This window comes from Lissotriton helveticus, chromosome 5_1 (assembly GCF_964261635.1).
Source record: "Lissotriton helveticus chromosome 5_1, aLisHel1.1, whole genome shotgun sequence".
In the NCBI taxonomy this organism is placed as follows: Eukaryota; Metazoa; Chordata; class Amphibia; order Caudata; family Salamandridae; genus Lissotriton; species Lissotriton helveticus.
This window is the reverse complement of record NC_136065.1, coordinates 186,627,884-186,642,010: the sequence shown is the minus strand read 5'-3', so window position 1 is coordinate 186,642,010 and position 14,127 is coordinate 186,627,884.

The following is a 14,127-nucleotide window of genomic DNA, read 5'->3' as shown; positions in this document are numbered from 1 at the left end:
TCTCACTCCGCCATTTCATTGTGCATATAACCCATTGTGTTTTATTTGAGCCCCATAGAATAAGACTGGAATAAAATTGGTTTTGTATTTCGACAACCCCAGGTGCTTGTCTCTTCAGGTTTTCTCCACAGTTTTTTTCAACTATATGCCCTAATTCATATTTATAAAGAAATACCTCTGATTGGACATCCATCATTATTTCTTGTGAAAGATACATTGCGTTTTGTATTCGAGTCTAAACTCTTAATCACTTCACAGAGTAAACCATGACAACAAGATACCACTAAGAGCAAAGGAAACAAAGGGCATTCATTCTGCCTAAAACTAGACTCTTCCCTGGATCTTAGGAAAAAAAGTTGAAAAAGAGTGAGCAGTCGAAGAAGCAGATTGGAGAAAGGGAAAAGCGATGAGATGTCTGCTGTAAAAGAGAGGCTACAGGCTAGGGAGGGAAGGGCTCCGGAGCAGAAAAAGCCACGGTAGGACGCAGCTGTGCTTGGTCCCATGGCCCCGTCTTCGTTGGAAACAAATACTCAAGCATGGTAATTCCCCAAGTTCCCCAATGCTTTTGCAGCTGCAGCATGTGGCAGCTTGCTCAATAGAGCCGGTCTCTGTGAATGTTTGGTACAAATTGTTTAAAAAACATTGCTGCTCATGCAAAAATTATTTTAATAAACTAAAAGGGATACAGATTCCATCCAAGGCACTTCTGAGATAGACTTTTGGTCTAGATGGGTTATGCTTGAGAATCACAATTCTTATGAGAGGTTTCCAAAGTTTTCTGGTGAAAAAAAAACACATTTGCAAATTTGAATGAAGGAAAATTGACTTTCATTTTTAAAGTTAATATATTTCAAATCTAGGGGCGTTTTACGGTTCTCTCTCCAAAGTAGTTCCACGGAGGCATCAAAGTTTGTCATTTTTCTATAACTCTTGTTCCTCCTCAGATACGAGTTTATGTCACTCTCCTGTGCTTTAAACAGATGGACATTACAAGGATACAAGCAAGTAAAACTGTCAAAACCTTCAAGCAGGTTCATCATTTGGAGAACATGTTACAGTGATGAACCTGGTCACAGATCTGCCAATGGCGAGTAATATATCACTGAAGACACTTGCTAAGGAGCTCAAATGTAACCTATAGACATGTTCAGCACCCTACTACCTGCAAAGGTGGTTACAAACTTTCTCTATTTCATCTGTAGGGAATATTAAACACATTGGGGCATATTCACAAGCCCCTATCACCACCGATAGGGGCCTCGCCTTATTCACAAGGCAGCGTTAAGCCACTTAACATGGCTTAACACTGCCTTGTGAATAAGGCCCCCTTTCACGCTGTATTTAGTGTGAAAAGGGCGTGCAGTGGGTGTTCTGGTGGCCATTTCACCGCAACACCCATTGATTTTGACACTGCCCCATATTCACAAGGGCAGCCTAAATAGGAGGCAGCACCAAAATTAAGGCCAGGAAAACCCTGGTCTTAAGTTAGAGAAACGAGGAGAAATGCTTGATTTCTCCTCGTTTTTGCTTTTTTCCATGTGTGCTGCCTTGTGCAGCACACATGGAAAAAGCAAAATGCCATGGTTTGTTTATGTACAGGAAGGTGTCCCTTCCTGTACATAAACAAACCTTTTTTTCAAATGCCGTTTTGTAACTTGCATGTGTGCTGCATGAAGCAGCGCACATGTACGTGCCAAACTGGCATTTTAGGTTTCTTTATGTGCAGGAAGGGACACTTCATGTACATAAACAAACCTCCCTGCTTGCAGATACCCTGGGTGCCTGCGTTGGCGCTAAGTTGTAAAACTTAGCGCCATCGCAGGGGGAAATGCAAGGATGCACCAAATCCTTGTGAATATGGTGCAGCCTTGCATTTCCGAAGTGACGGAGAGAGGCGTTAAGCCAGGAAGGCTAATGCCTCTCTCACCACTTCCTTGTGAATATCCCCCATTGAGTCATGAAATGCCACCTTCTTTACAAATTGTCAGTGATGGAACAGTCTGAAATTAACTGATTAATCCCTTAAAAGCCAAAGGAATTTTTCACTATTGATATGCTCTTTTAGGAGAGATTGTGCATGTTCACTTTCATACTCTGAAACATACTCTAAAACATAAATCATATTTAAGAAACTCCAAATATTTTTTCTATCTGCTATGGAAGCAATCATCTTGAAAAGACACTTGATATTCTCTTGCGTCTGCTATTAAAAAAACAAATAGTAGTATAAGTAGTTGGGTTTTCTTTATGGCCTGTCATGAAAATGTTTTTATTCACATTACTTCATTTGTAAAACTTAGGGGCATATTACCAACAGCTAGCGATAATTATCGCTATGTTGGTTTAGCGGCGATATTTTTATCGCCGAGCTGCGGCGATTTTTATCGCTTAGGAACCTTGCTATTATCAAGGTTTATCTCCTAAGTGATAAAAATTGGCCGAAATGCATGAATATCGCTGTAAAGTCAGCAATATTCATGCATTACCGAGCTAATGCTCTTAGCCATGTTATCCACCTCCCATTGGATAACATGGCTAAGAACTGCTCAGGGCAGGTGTTAGCTTTTGGAGATATTCGCGCTTAGCGCGAATATCTCCAAAAGTTGGTAATAGGAGATAGCGATGTTAGCGACTGTTTCCAGTCGCTAACATCTTGGCACGCCCACTTTGCATGTCATTAGTGATAAATATCACTGACATGCAAAGCGGGGCCCAAGATGGTCGCTATCTCCTACTAGCTGTCGCTAACTGGTGTTAGCGACTGCTAGGTAATAGGGAGATAATTTTATCTCCACTTTCTTGGCTTTTAAAGCCAAAAAAGCGGAGATAAATGCCCTTGATAATATGCCCCTTAATGAATAAATAATAAATAAGTGCTGTGCCCAATGTTTTCCTATGGAACCCACGATCAATGGTGCTGAATACCACGGCCTTGTAATGTTGATTCCAACTCACGCCTCTTTTTTTCCTCCACTCTACACTTCGTGTCACTTTCTCTCATTCTTGCAGGTTCTGAGTCAACCCTGCTTAATCTCAATAATTCTGCTTTGCCATATTTCTTTTTTTATGTGTTCCCCTTCATCCCTCTTTCTTCTTATTCTGCCTCTCTCTATCTTGCTAGAGGTGAAAGTCTCTTGAGGAAAATTCGTGGACAGCACTATCTACAATAAACCAGCATCTAACCTCCACTGATAAGTGGTAACGTGTGCAAAACTACTGCTTATAGCCCAATTAATCTGTCCCACACTGATACCTAGTGTTGTGGACAGCAACCTTTATTATGCTATGTATTCAGAAACTTTCATGACAAGTCCAGAGCTAATTGCTGATCCCTATGCAAACAATATTTTTCAGTTCCGAGTTGTTTGAGAATCAGCACAACCTTGCAATTCTCCCGCATAATTTCTGGCAAGTTAAACCTGCCAAAATGTACAGAAGAAAAGCTCTGAAAATGGTAAAACATGCAAAATTCAATGAGTTACCGTGCACAGTGTCGCATTTTTTAGCACTTATACAGCCCATCATATTTAAACTGAACCAACTCAAGGCACAGTCAAAAGCATCTTCCACACTATACCTGAATGTAATTAAATGTGTTTATCGAACATCGACGCATGTACTGGTAATGTCAACAGCATGGCCAAACCTTACCTACAAGCAGACCTCTGCCTGTAACCTAAAACAGCCAGTGTTATCAATTCAATTCAAAAAATCTTTATTTCGGTAACAGTTTTTACCATAAAAGACATTTAAAACATCCATTAAAACTTGTTTAAAAATAGAAATTTGTACAATATGGGGTCAAACATTGTCATTTAAAAACAAAGTTCCATATTACACTATCAAGTCCTTGGTGCTTTAGGGTCAGTTGCCAGCCCTGATGCATTTCCTTCTCAAACACCAGATAGCACCCAAATATTTAGCCACTGCTAACACAATTTGGTCAGACGGATTGGATTTCAGTACTCTATGAGCAACCAAACACTCCACAAATCCCAGATTTCTGCACAGGGGAACTATACATTTCTTGCGAACCTCTCGGTAAACCGGACAAAAAAAGAGTATGTGGAGTTCAGATTCATCAGACATTCTACACGCTGGGCAGATACTGGTTGAATGTTCGCTCCATTTGCTTGTGAATGATCGAATGGGAAGAGACCCATATCTCCACTGCAAATATAATTTCCTGAGCAAAGGAGGGTGCAATTTATCTAGAGTTGGTTCAAAGTTGTAAGTGTCCTTAAAGCGTACAAATGAGTCAGTCAATGAACCAGCTTTTTGGTGGTTAAAAAGATCCATTAATTTACTGTCGTGATATGCCTTAGCCAATTCCTTTTTGGGGATAAGTGGACAGGTAGCCAGGGGATCGGACCACATCTTCGAAAATCCCAGACTCTCCAATTCGGATTTAACAAATTTGATCCACTTAATTTTCCCCGCATTGGGCATGGCAAGCACCTCCTGTAATCCCTGTCTGTAGGTGGCCAATTCTGGGGTTGCCCACAGCCTGCGCCAGTAAGCCAGAGGGCGAAAAGCCAGTTCTTCATCTAGCGGTCGTAACCCCAGATCCAGCCTGAGAGGGAGAAGGGGCGTGCTAGGAGGGAGTCCTACAACCCTTCGAATAAATTTGTTCTCCTCTTTCTGTAGATCTAGTGTACCTACATGGCCCCAGAGTTCACACCCGTACATGGCAGCCCCCCTTGCCTGTATCTTGTAGATCTGTATTGGAGGACCTATGGGCCTGATCGATGATTTGTTATTCGCCAAAAGATTCATAATGCCCCCCGAGTGTTGGGTCAATTTGAGGAGAGCTTTCTCCTGATGCGTGTTCCAGGACAGTCTGTCATTTAACATGACACCAAGATACTCGAAAGTTTTCACCCTCTCAAGCCTACTGTGTCCAATTTTGGGGCTGAAGTGGAGTTTCTGTGGTGGATTAAAGACCATGAATTTGGTCTTTAGGGTGTTAATTTCTAGACCATGGTCCTCACAAAAGCCCGCAAAACCATCAAGGACCCGTTGTATACCCGATGCAGACTTCGAGAGCAGCAGGGTGTCATCGGCGAACATGACAGCCGGCACCCTTACACCAGCCAATTTAGGAGCGTCAGAGTTAACAACCCCATTTAGGTGAGAGATAACCCCGTTGACATAGAGACAGAACAGGGTCGGTGCAAGCACACAACCCTGTCTTACCCCCCTGCCAACGGGGAACCTACTAGACAGTGCCCCCATCTTGCCACACCTCACCTGTGCAAAATTAGCACTGTGAAGACAAACAATCATCTTCAGGAGACCCTCAGGGACGCCCAATTTGGCTAGCACAACCCAAGGCTTTTTCCGGGGTACCAGGTCTAAGGCCGCCCTCAGGTCCACGAATACAGTGTAGAGGCTGCCACCCTCCAGCTGCACCGTTTTCCAGACAATGAGGACGAGCCGAAAGACCTGGTCTGTTGTTGAAACCTTCTCCCTAAAGCCAGCTTGGAAAGGGCTCAGGATGTTACATTCCCTCATCCAATCCAGCAGGCGGTTCAGCAACAGCCTTGCAAAGAGTTTTTGTGACACGTCTATCAGGCTTATTGGCCTGTAATTGACTGGGAGCAGAGGTGATCCCTTCTTATAGATTGGGACTATCTCTGCCCCCAGCCAAGTTGGGGGGATTGGCATGCCATTCAAGATTGAATTAAACAGCACCCTGAGGTACGGTGCCCAGATTTTTGGTTCTTGTCTGTAAAGATCCCCAGGCAGCCTATCAAGGCCTGGCGCCTTTCCAGCAGCCAGGGACGTGATTGCCGCAGTGACTTCCAGTACAGTAAATCCATCCATGGGAGTTACACTTTCACTGGGTTGGTGCATTATGTCTTCAGATGGGGGGACCAGTTGGTCACTGTTATATACTTTATATAAATCTCTAAAATGTTCCTCCCAGACAGAGGGTGCTATGTTAGCCTCTACTGCAGCAAGGGGTTCAACTGAACCATGCTTGACAATTTGCCAGAAAGTTCGGGCGTCTCGTGATGCTAGGGCAGCTGACATTTCTGTCCAGTTTCCCTCATCCCATTCCGCTTTAGCACTGCGAAGGATTGACTTGTAAGCCAATCGCTTTTCCCTTATCTTACTTGGGATGTCTCGATTTTTGAGGGATTCTAGTAATGTAGCTTTCGCTCTCCTACAGGAGGCGTTGAACCATGTAACTCTTTTCTGCTTAGGCTTCTTCGGCCTGACCACAGGGTTCAACACTTCTGCCAGGTTGGTACATAGGTCAGAGTGGATAGCACCAATCGCATAGAGCTGTACGGGATTAGGTGGCATTGGCATAGGTGCCTCGGCCCGTTCCAGAGCAGAGGGCTCCATGTCATTGGCTAGATGGTACAGGCAAACCTCAACCTTTTCTAAGGCAGGAACGACTAGCGCATATAGCCTTTGAATGTTGGACGGATTTTCCTGTAGTTTTGCCCATTTAATTCTGCGCCTATTACTGGATAGTGCTAGATCTACCTGATTTGCTGAATTTTCTTCTGCCAAGGCCGTGTGCGAACCCTGAATCTCAAATCTAAGTGAGAGCAGATTATGATCACTATCTGTCCTGGAAATTATTCCAAAGTCCTTCACTTTATCCCAATCCCTCACTGAGACCAGGATATAATCAATGCGTGACTCATATCCAGGTCTATTAAAAGTGTATTTTGGTGGGATATCCCCAGCAATTCGCCCATTGCATGCCCTCAACGAATGACAGAGCGAGAAAGACATTAATTGGGTGGCAAGTGGTGTCCAAGCCTTTATCGGGGGACCCATCAAGGTGGGGATGTTCCAAAGTTCATCCTCTTCGCTTGTAATACCTGCCAGATGGTCCGGGAGAGGTTTGTACTGAGTATTAAAGTCTCCAGCAACAATTACAGGAGAGCAAAGAGTGGTGGAATCAAGGAACAGTGCTAAGTCCTCAATTGTTCCCGAGGTGGCTCCTATCCCAACAGCTCTCGAGTAGACATTAATCAGTGTTACTTTTGCACCGCACGACCAATCCAGGGATACACACTGGAAATCTGCTGAATTCGTTTCCAGATGTGTAGCCCTGCAACCTAAATGGGAGCCCACCCAGATCAGAAGGCCCCCTGATGGTCGACCCTTTCCGCCCCATTTTGCCTTGATCTCAAAGGTAGCATATCCTGCGCGAGAGTATTTTTCTCTGGCCCACGTTTCTTGAAAAAGGCATATATCGTGCCCTTCAATAAGTTCCCCCCATTCAGGAAAATCTAATTTATTAGACAGACCGGCAACATTCCAGGAGAGTATAGATACTACTCCAGGAGGCTCCTGCGAATCAGTAGTGGCTATTATCAGAGAGCGCTTGCGTGGGCCAGATTCACCTTGCTTAATAGGGGGAGATATGACTATTGGCACTAACATTGTTTTCGGGCAAAGCTCAGAAGGGAGGGTGTCCTTATTACTCAGGTCTGATTTAAACTTGACAGAGTTGTTGGTTTTATCACAGGTAGGCTTAAATGTTATGGATGCCCTACCCATGTGCCTGCCATCCACAACAGTTTGATTGTGATATCCCAGCTGACTTTCTGGTGGGGGAAAAACAAATCGACCCGGTTGGGATTTTTGTATAGTCAGAGCTGATTTACCGATGGGATAGACAAGGCGACTGGTCAGGTCAGATACTGGTGGAGTGGTAGTGGATCTGTTTAAAAGTCAGTCCACTTCCTCGAGGCACCCATATCTATTTGAGGTCGGTACCCCGGTCCACCCACCATATGTGTCCGACCAGTGATTAGGTAACCATCCCCGGCCACCTTTTCTCTCCGGGATCCAGCTCCAGTTCCCTCCCGAGTTCGGATATGAATGAGGTGGATAAAAATATGTAAGGGGTCTAGATGCTATGGGTGAGTTTACACTGTTGTAATTCCAGGAGTATATGGCATGCGCAGTATTGGGATTCTCAAATGAGACAATTACGCAATCGCCACAAATGGACTTGTGTGAGTTGCCCACCCACGGAACCCTGCGCACCATGAGGATTTTACTCCTCAAATGGTTTGGTATTGGCCTGTTGATATTGAGCCAGTGGGTTACTTTGTTCTTTAATGAACCAAAGTCTTCCCGCTGGTAGTAGGTCAGTCCCGTTACCCCTGTCAGCACAACTACATAGGGTTTTACCTCAGGGGGAAGATCGACATAACCCCTGTGACGGTTAATGTTAGTATGTAGTAACTGGGTAATAGGGTAGTTGTTGTTGTTGACAGTAACACTCGGGATGGCAGATTCAGTCGAGGGTAGTACAGATTGGCCAGCCGCGGCTGTCAGAGGTGGTAAATTGACAGCCGCCGGTTGGTTTGTAGCCGCCGTTGCACTATTGGCAGAGGTGTGTGCATGTATAGCAACCCTGTGCCGAGGTTTTGGGATTGGTTTAGCCTTCGGGACAGTAATGGCAGTAGCAGCAACCTGCGTTATAGCAGCAGGTATTGATATAGTATTGGTATTTCCTAGGCATTTAGCTTTCATAGCACCCAAGGGGATAGCAGCAGCTGGTGTTTCAACAACAAGTGTTGGTATGATATTGTTGGATTCCTGTGTACAGGTTGGTTTTTTATCCTGCACGCTAATGGTTGCTAAGTTCAGGATACTTTTTTCCGTTTCCAGGAGCTGGGTTTCGATGCATGAGAGTCTCACTTCAAGGGGAGTTAACAGTTTTTTCAGTGTTTCCCACACAATGGTTAAAAAATCCACATCTTTCCCTTTTATAGTGCAAAGTGGAGCCCCACTAGTTTCACTTTCCATTACAAAATTATCATTTTCATGTGTAGCCGCCGGTTGATCAAGGCTGGATTCTGATCTTAGTTCAGATTGCTGTGTTTTACTCCCTAATAAGGGATCTTGGGGTGGCAAGAATGGTGCCTTAGTGGATAGCTGAGCCTTCGCTATCTTGGCTTTTTTCCTTGAATATGCTGATATGTTGTTACGCTTCCTTTTATTAAATGACCCTTTTTGTGGGGTGCACAAATTCCCCCCGCCCAATTCCATAAATTTAGGGGTTGGCGCCGTTTCCAAGGGACCCCCCTCACCCTCCTTCTCCTGCCCGACTGCCCCACCCAGTGAAGATCTTAAGGAATTAGTAGATGCAAGTGGGAGCCCCCCCTTAGGTGAAGATGTCGTGAGTACTAATGGCTGATGGATGTCTGCCTGAGTTATGATCAAGGTACGAGCAGGGCCAATTGGGCGATCAGGTGTTTTGGCGAAGGCTATGGCCCCTAAGGAGGATTTTTTAGCCGCTGTTAACTCCTGTGATAGCCTTCTTGCAGCGTCTAGTTCGATGGATACTCTGTGTTGCATTTTGGCAATCTCCGAGTCAATAGCTGTATTGGTCCTTGTGATAAAATCATCTAGTGTACCGTTTTTCAATTTAGTCTTGGCAGCCCTGTCTCTATACTCTCGTGTTGACATAGTGCCTGGTCAGTATGTTCAACTAACAATGCGGATATTGTAATGGGATAGGGCCAGGGAGATTGGCCCAGTACAGTCTCTTACGGCCTTAAACGGCCCGCTCTTTGCCCGGTCTCCGCCCCGCGCTTCGACCCGCGCGCGTCCCGCGTCGCGGAGGAGTTTGTGTTGCTTTAATAGATAGAGAGTACAGGGCGTGGCCTCCGGGGGAAGAGGCACCAGCTGCAAGGTGTGGTGGTTGCTGGGCCTCGCAGTCCCCCGGTAGGCTCCTCAAGCAGAGTCCCCAGTCAAGCTCCTCAACCTGGGCAGGATCGCGCTGGGAGCGTGTGAGTCAGCCGCCGACAGCGGTAGCGCTCCCACCAGCCGACACCGCCTCAGGGAGTGCTCCGTTAGCAAGCGTTGTCAGGCAGCTCCTCGGGAACACAGAATCCAAGCAATGAGCGGCACCCGCGGAGCGGGTGTCGCCAAAGGTAATGAAGGGTGGAGGTTAGAGGGCGTGGCCTCCGGGGGAAGAGGCACCAGCTGCAAGGTGTGGTGGTTGCTGGGCCTCGCAGTCCCCCGGTAGGCTCCTCAAGCAGAGTCCCCAGTCGAGCTCCTCAACCTGGGCAGGATCGCGCTGGGAGCGTGTGAGTCAGCCGCCGACAGCGGTAGCGCTCCCACCAGCCGACACCGCCTCAGGGAGTGCTCCGTTAGCAAGCGTTTTCAGGCAGCTCCTCGGGAACACAGAATCCAAGCAATGAGCGGCACCCGCGGAGCGGGTGTCGCGAAAGGTAACGAAGGGTGGAGGTTAGAGGGCATGGCCTCCGGGGGAAGAGGCACCAGCTGCAAGGTGTGGTGGTTGCTGGGCCTCGCAGTCCCCCGGTAGGCTCCTCAAGCAGAGTCCCCAGTCGAGCTCCTCAACCTGGGCAGGATCGCGCTGGGAGCGTGTGAGTCAGCCGCCAACAGCGGTAGCGCTCCCACCAGCCGACACCGCCTCAGGGAGTGCTCCGTTAGCAAGCGTTGTCAGGCAGCTCCTCGGGAACACAGAATCCAAGCAATGAGCGGCACCCCAGTGTTATCATGGATGTAGCCAGCTACTCTTAACTTGTATATGATCCTCGCAATATGAATAAAGTTATCTATTCATACCCTACGTACAGCCCCCTGTATCGATTCTAAACCAACCAGTGGTACCTGGAACAGCACTGTTTACACTTTACCTGAGTACAGCCCATTACATCTATCATAAACTGAGAGGTAGTACCATGGACAGCACATTGGCGTTTTTTTTCCCCAGGAGTTTTATAAAGCGCGAACTTGACCTGAAGGTTTCAGAGCGCTTTACCTGAGCAGCAGTTGCGTTACACAAGGACATATTTATGCTAGGCAAGGGGAGACTAAGGGCCCCATAAGTCAAACTAAAAACTGGTCGCAAACGAGAAGATTCACAGAATCTGCCCCTTTGCCACTGGTATTTTTGCATTTGGGATGCATCATCCCAAATGCAAAAATTGTAATTTAACCCCTTCGATGCTGATGACGGAACCGTTCCGTCATCAGTCACGGCTGAGCTGTGCTGATGACGGAACGGTTCCGTCATGACCGCGCCCTGTTCTGGAATGTCCAGCACAGGGCGCGGCTACGGCGCCGCGGTCAAGGTGTTAAGTAATTGCAAGTTTGCGATTACTTTTAAATTGCGATTGCATTCAAGGAATTGCAAATTGCTATGCCTCAAATGCAATGCATGATAATATTTTAAATAGCGATTTCACTATTAGGGGACCCAAATTACCGTCAAATGAAACTTGACGGTAATTTGTAAAAACTTTGCATTTTTCAAAGTTCCTGGGTACACATGCCCTTGGGGCATTCGTGTGCGCAACATGGGTTCACATTACAATTTCAGGGGTGCAACAGGGTGTCCTTTTGGCCCCCTTTCACCCTTGCAACTGCATGCCCAATTTGAGAGTCCCTGATGGGTACTCGCAAATTGTGCATAAGATTACCATTTATTCCTATGGGCCTGCAGGCCCATAGGAATGAATGGGAAGCCACTCCTTAATTGGGACTCGCAATTTGTGAGTTAAAATTAAGGAATGTGCAGGAATTGCTATTTTGTAAGCGATTCCTACATGCATAGGCATTTGCGATTCCATATTGCGTTTCCTTAATAATCGCAATTAAGGAAACGCAAAAGCCTACCTTGATGCATGTGGGGGTAAGTGCTTTGCCCAGAATCACAGGATGTTGAGCGGCCCTGCCGAAACGCGAGCCGCCGAGGTCGGCCGCTGTCATCCTAAGGCCACATCCTCTGCCCGTTTCCCCTGCATACAGCCAACTGTATCTATCCTATTCCAACCTATACTGCCATTGACATATTCGCACTCAGTTCACCTACATACTGTCCACTCTAGCGATACTAAAACAATCGACGTCACTGAGAACGGTTGTATGACATTACAACGCGGGCTTTTACCCCGCGAGCCATTACAAAGCTGTTTTTACAACGCAAGTCGTTACAACGACTTGCGCTGTAAGCGCTGGATAGTGGAATAGTTTAATTTTCTATTCCAACTCCAGCCCACGTTACAGTAGGGAAGGTGTTGGAATAGAAAATTAAACTATTCCTTTTCCAACAGCGCCCTCCAGCACAAGTCGTTGAAACGACTTGCGTTGTAAAAGCAGCGTCGTAATGGCAGCGCGTGGTAATGCCCGCGTTGTGATGGCTGCTCACCCTGAGAACAGCTCCGTTCACGCTTTCCCTGAGTGAGGCTCAATGCGTCTATCCAAACAGACACATGGGACCATGGACAGTGACGCCCACAGTTTAATGCATGCATTTATTGAATCCATCCTGCAATGAGCAATGATGAAGTGAACAACACCATCTATCCTAGTTCCTGCCCACTGTACCTACAAAAATCAATCATTCATACTCTAGGTAGCATCCTCCACATTACATCTATGTACATCTAATATACAGATAAATAGGTTGCCATGGAGAGCGTTGCCTATTTTTAAAACGAATGCAGCCCATCACACCTATTACAGAGCCAACTACCTGCTTTATCTACCCTAACACGACGTGCGAGGTTACATGAAGAGCACTTCACCCACACACTTAATACAGCAAGCAACTTAAATCGGAGTTGCTACCGTGGACAGCGCATTGTATTGTTAATTTGTATATAGCCCTCTGTACCTATCCCAATGCAACCTCTGGCACAGTGGACAGCGCACCGCACACTTACGGTGAATTTAAATGACTGCATCTATCACACACCGACCCGTGGTACCATGGGCAGCAGTGTTCACCCTTTGCCTGCATATTATCTGAAAACAAACGGTGGCACCCTCGACAGTGCCGACCAGACTTTACCAATATATTGCTTCTGCCTTTATCATAATCTGACCAGTGGTACTGTGTACAGGTGCATTGCAGTTCACCTGCATGTAGCAGACTGCATCTATCCTAATCCAACCTATGGTCATTTGACACAACCTAGCTGGATACCCTCACGGGTGATAAGCTGCTCTATATAAATAATCTTATAAATAAGAAAACTAGCCATGTTTGCAGGTAAAGTGCCTGCAGTGGTGTGACATTACCATAGATTGGATTAGAATAAAGGCAGTCTGTTATATGCAGGTAAACTGCAATGCACCTGTAACCAGTACCACTGGTCAGAGGCTATGTGATGGATCCACACATGCGTTTATCACGCTTGCCAGTTTCACACAGTCTCAACAATACAAGTCTTAACTATGAATATGCCTTTACAGTGAATTGTGCATTGTTAGGGCATGTATGATAAAGACATATCCGTGGTTAAGGCTTGGAAGGTAAGTCTTAACCCTCCAGACCCCTGCTCCCATTCGAGATCTAAAACTGCCCCCTCCCTCCCGAAACCAACCATCCCCCAGCCAAAAAAACTTCCCTGCCCAAGTCCTAAAATCTACCCCAAAATCCCCAACCCCGAGCCCTAAATCTTATCCTACCCCCCTTAATCCTAAATGTTATTACTATCCCTGCCCCCCTTGAATCCTAAAAACTACTGCTCCCTCCCCGAAGCCCTAAAAACGACCCCAACCCCCGAGTCCTCAAAGCTACCCCAGCCCCCCTCAGCACTGAAAATTACCCCCCCCCCCCCCCAAAACCATACAAACTACACCATCAAAACCTCACCGCATCGCGTCCTCTAGCTGCTGTCTGGGTTCCACCAGACAGCAGCTAGACTGTGTACTGCCTTAACCACGCATGTGCGTGGTTAGGCCTATTCATGGTTAAGACAAGCGTGATAGCACTTACGGAGATTAAGTTATTTGCCCAGAATCACTGGATGTTGCGTGGACGCCGAGACTTGAACCCAGATCCCCAGATCATTGTATCTCCCGTAATCTAGCCTATGGTACCATGGACAGCGGTGTCCACACGTAACCTGCACAGAGCAAGTTTCATTTACCATAGTCTGACAGTGGTACCATGGACAGCACCATCCGCACTTTGCCTGCATACCGCCCAAATGCATTGATCATAATCCAACGTTTTTACAGTGTACACGGCATATCACACTTTACTTGCATGCATACCACTGCATCTACCATAAACTGACCTGAGGTACCACGGACAGCGCCGGGCTCACTTTACCTCCTTACAGTCCCTTTATCTATCCTCTTAATCCAACCTATGGCAACATGGTC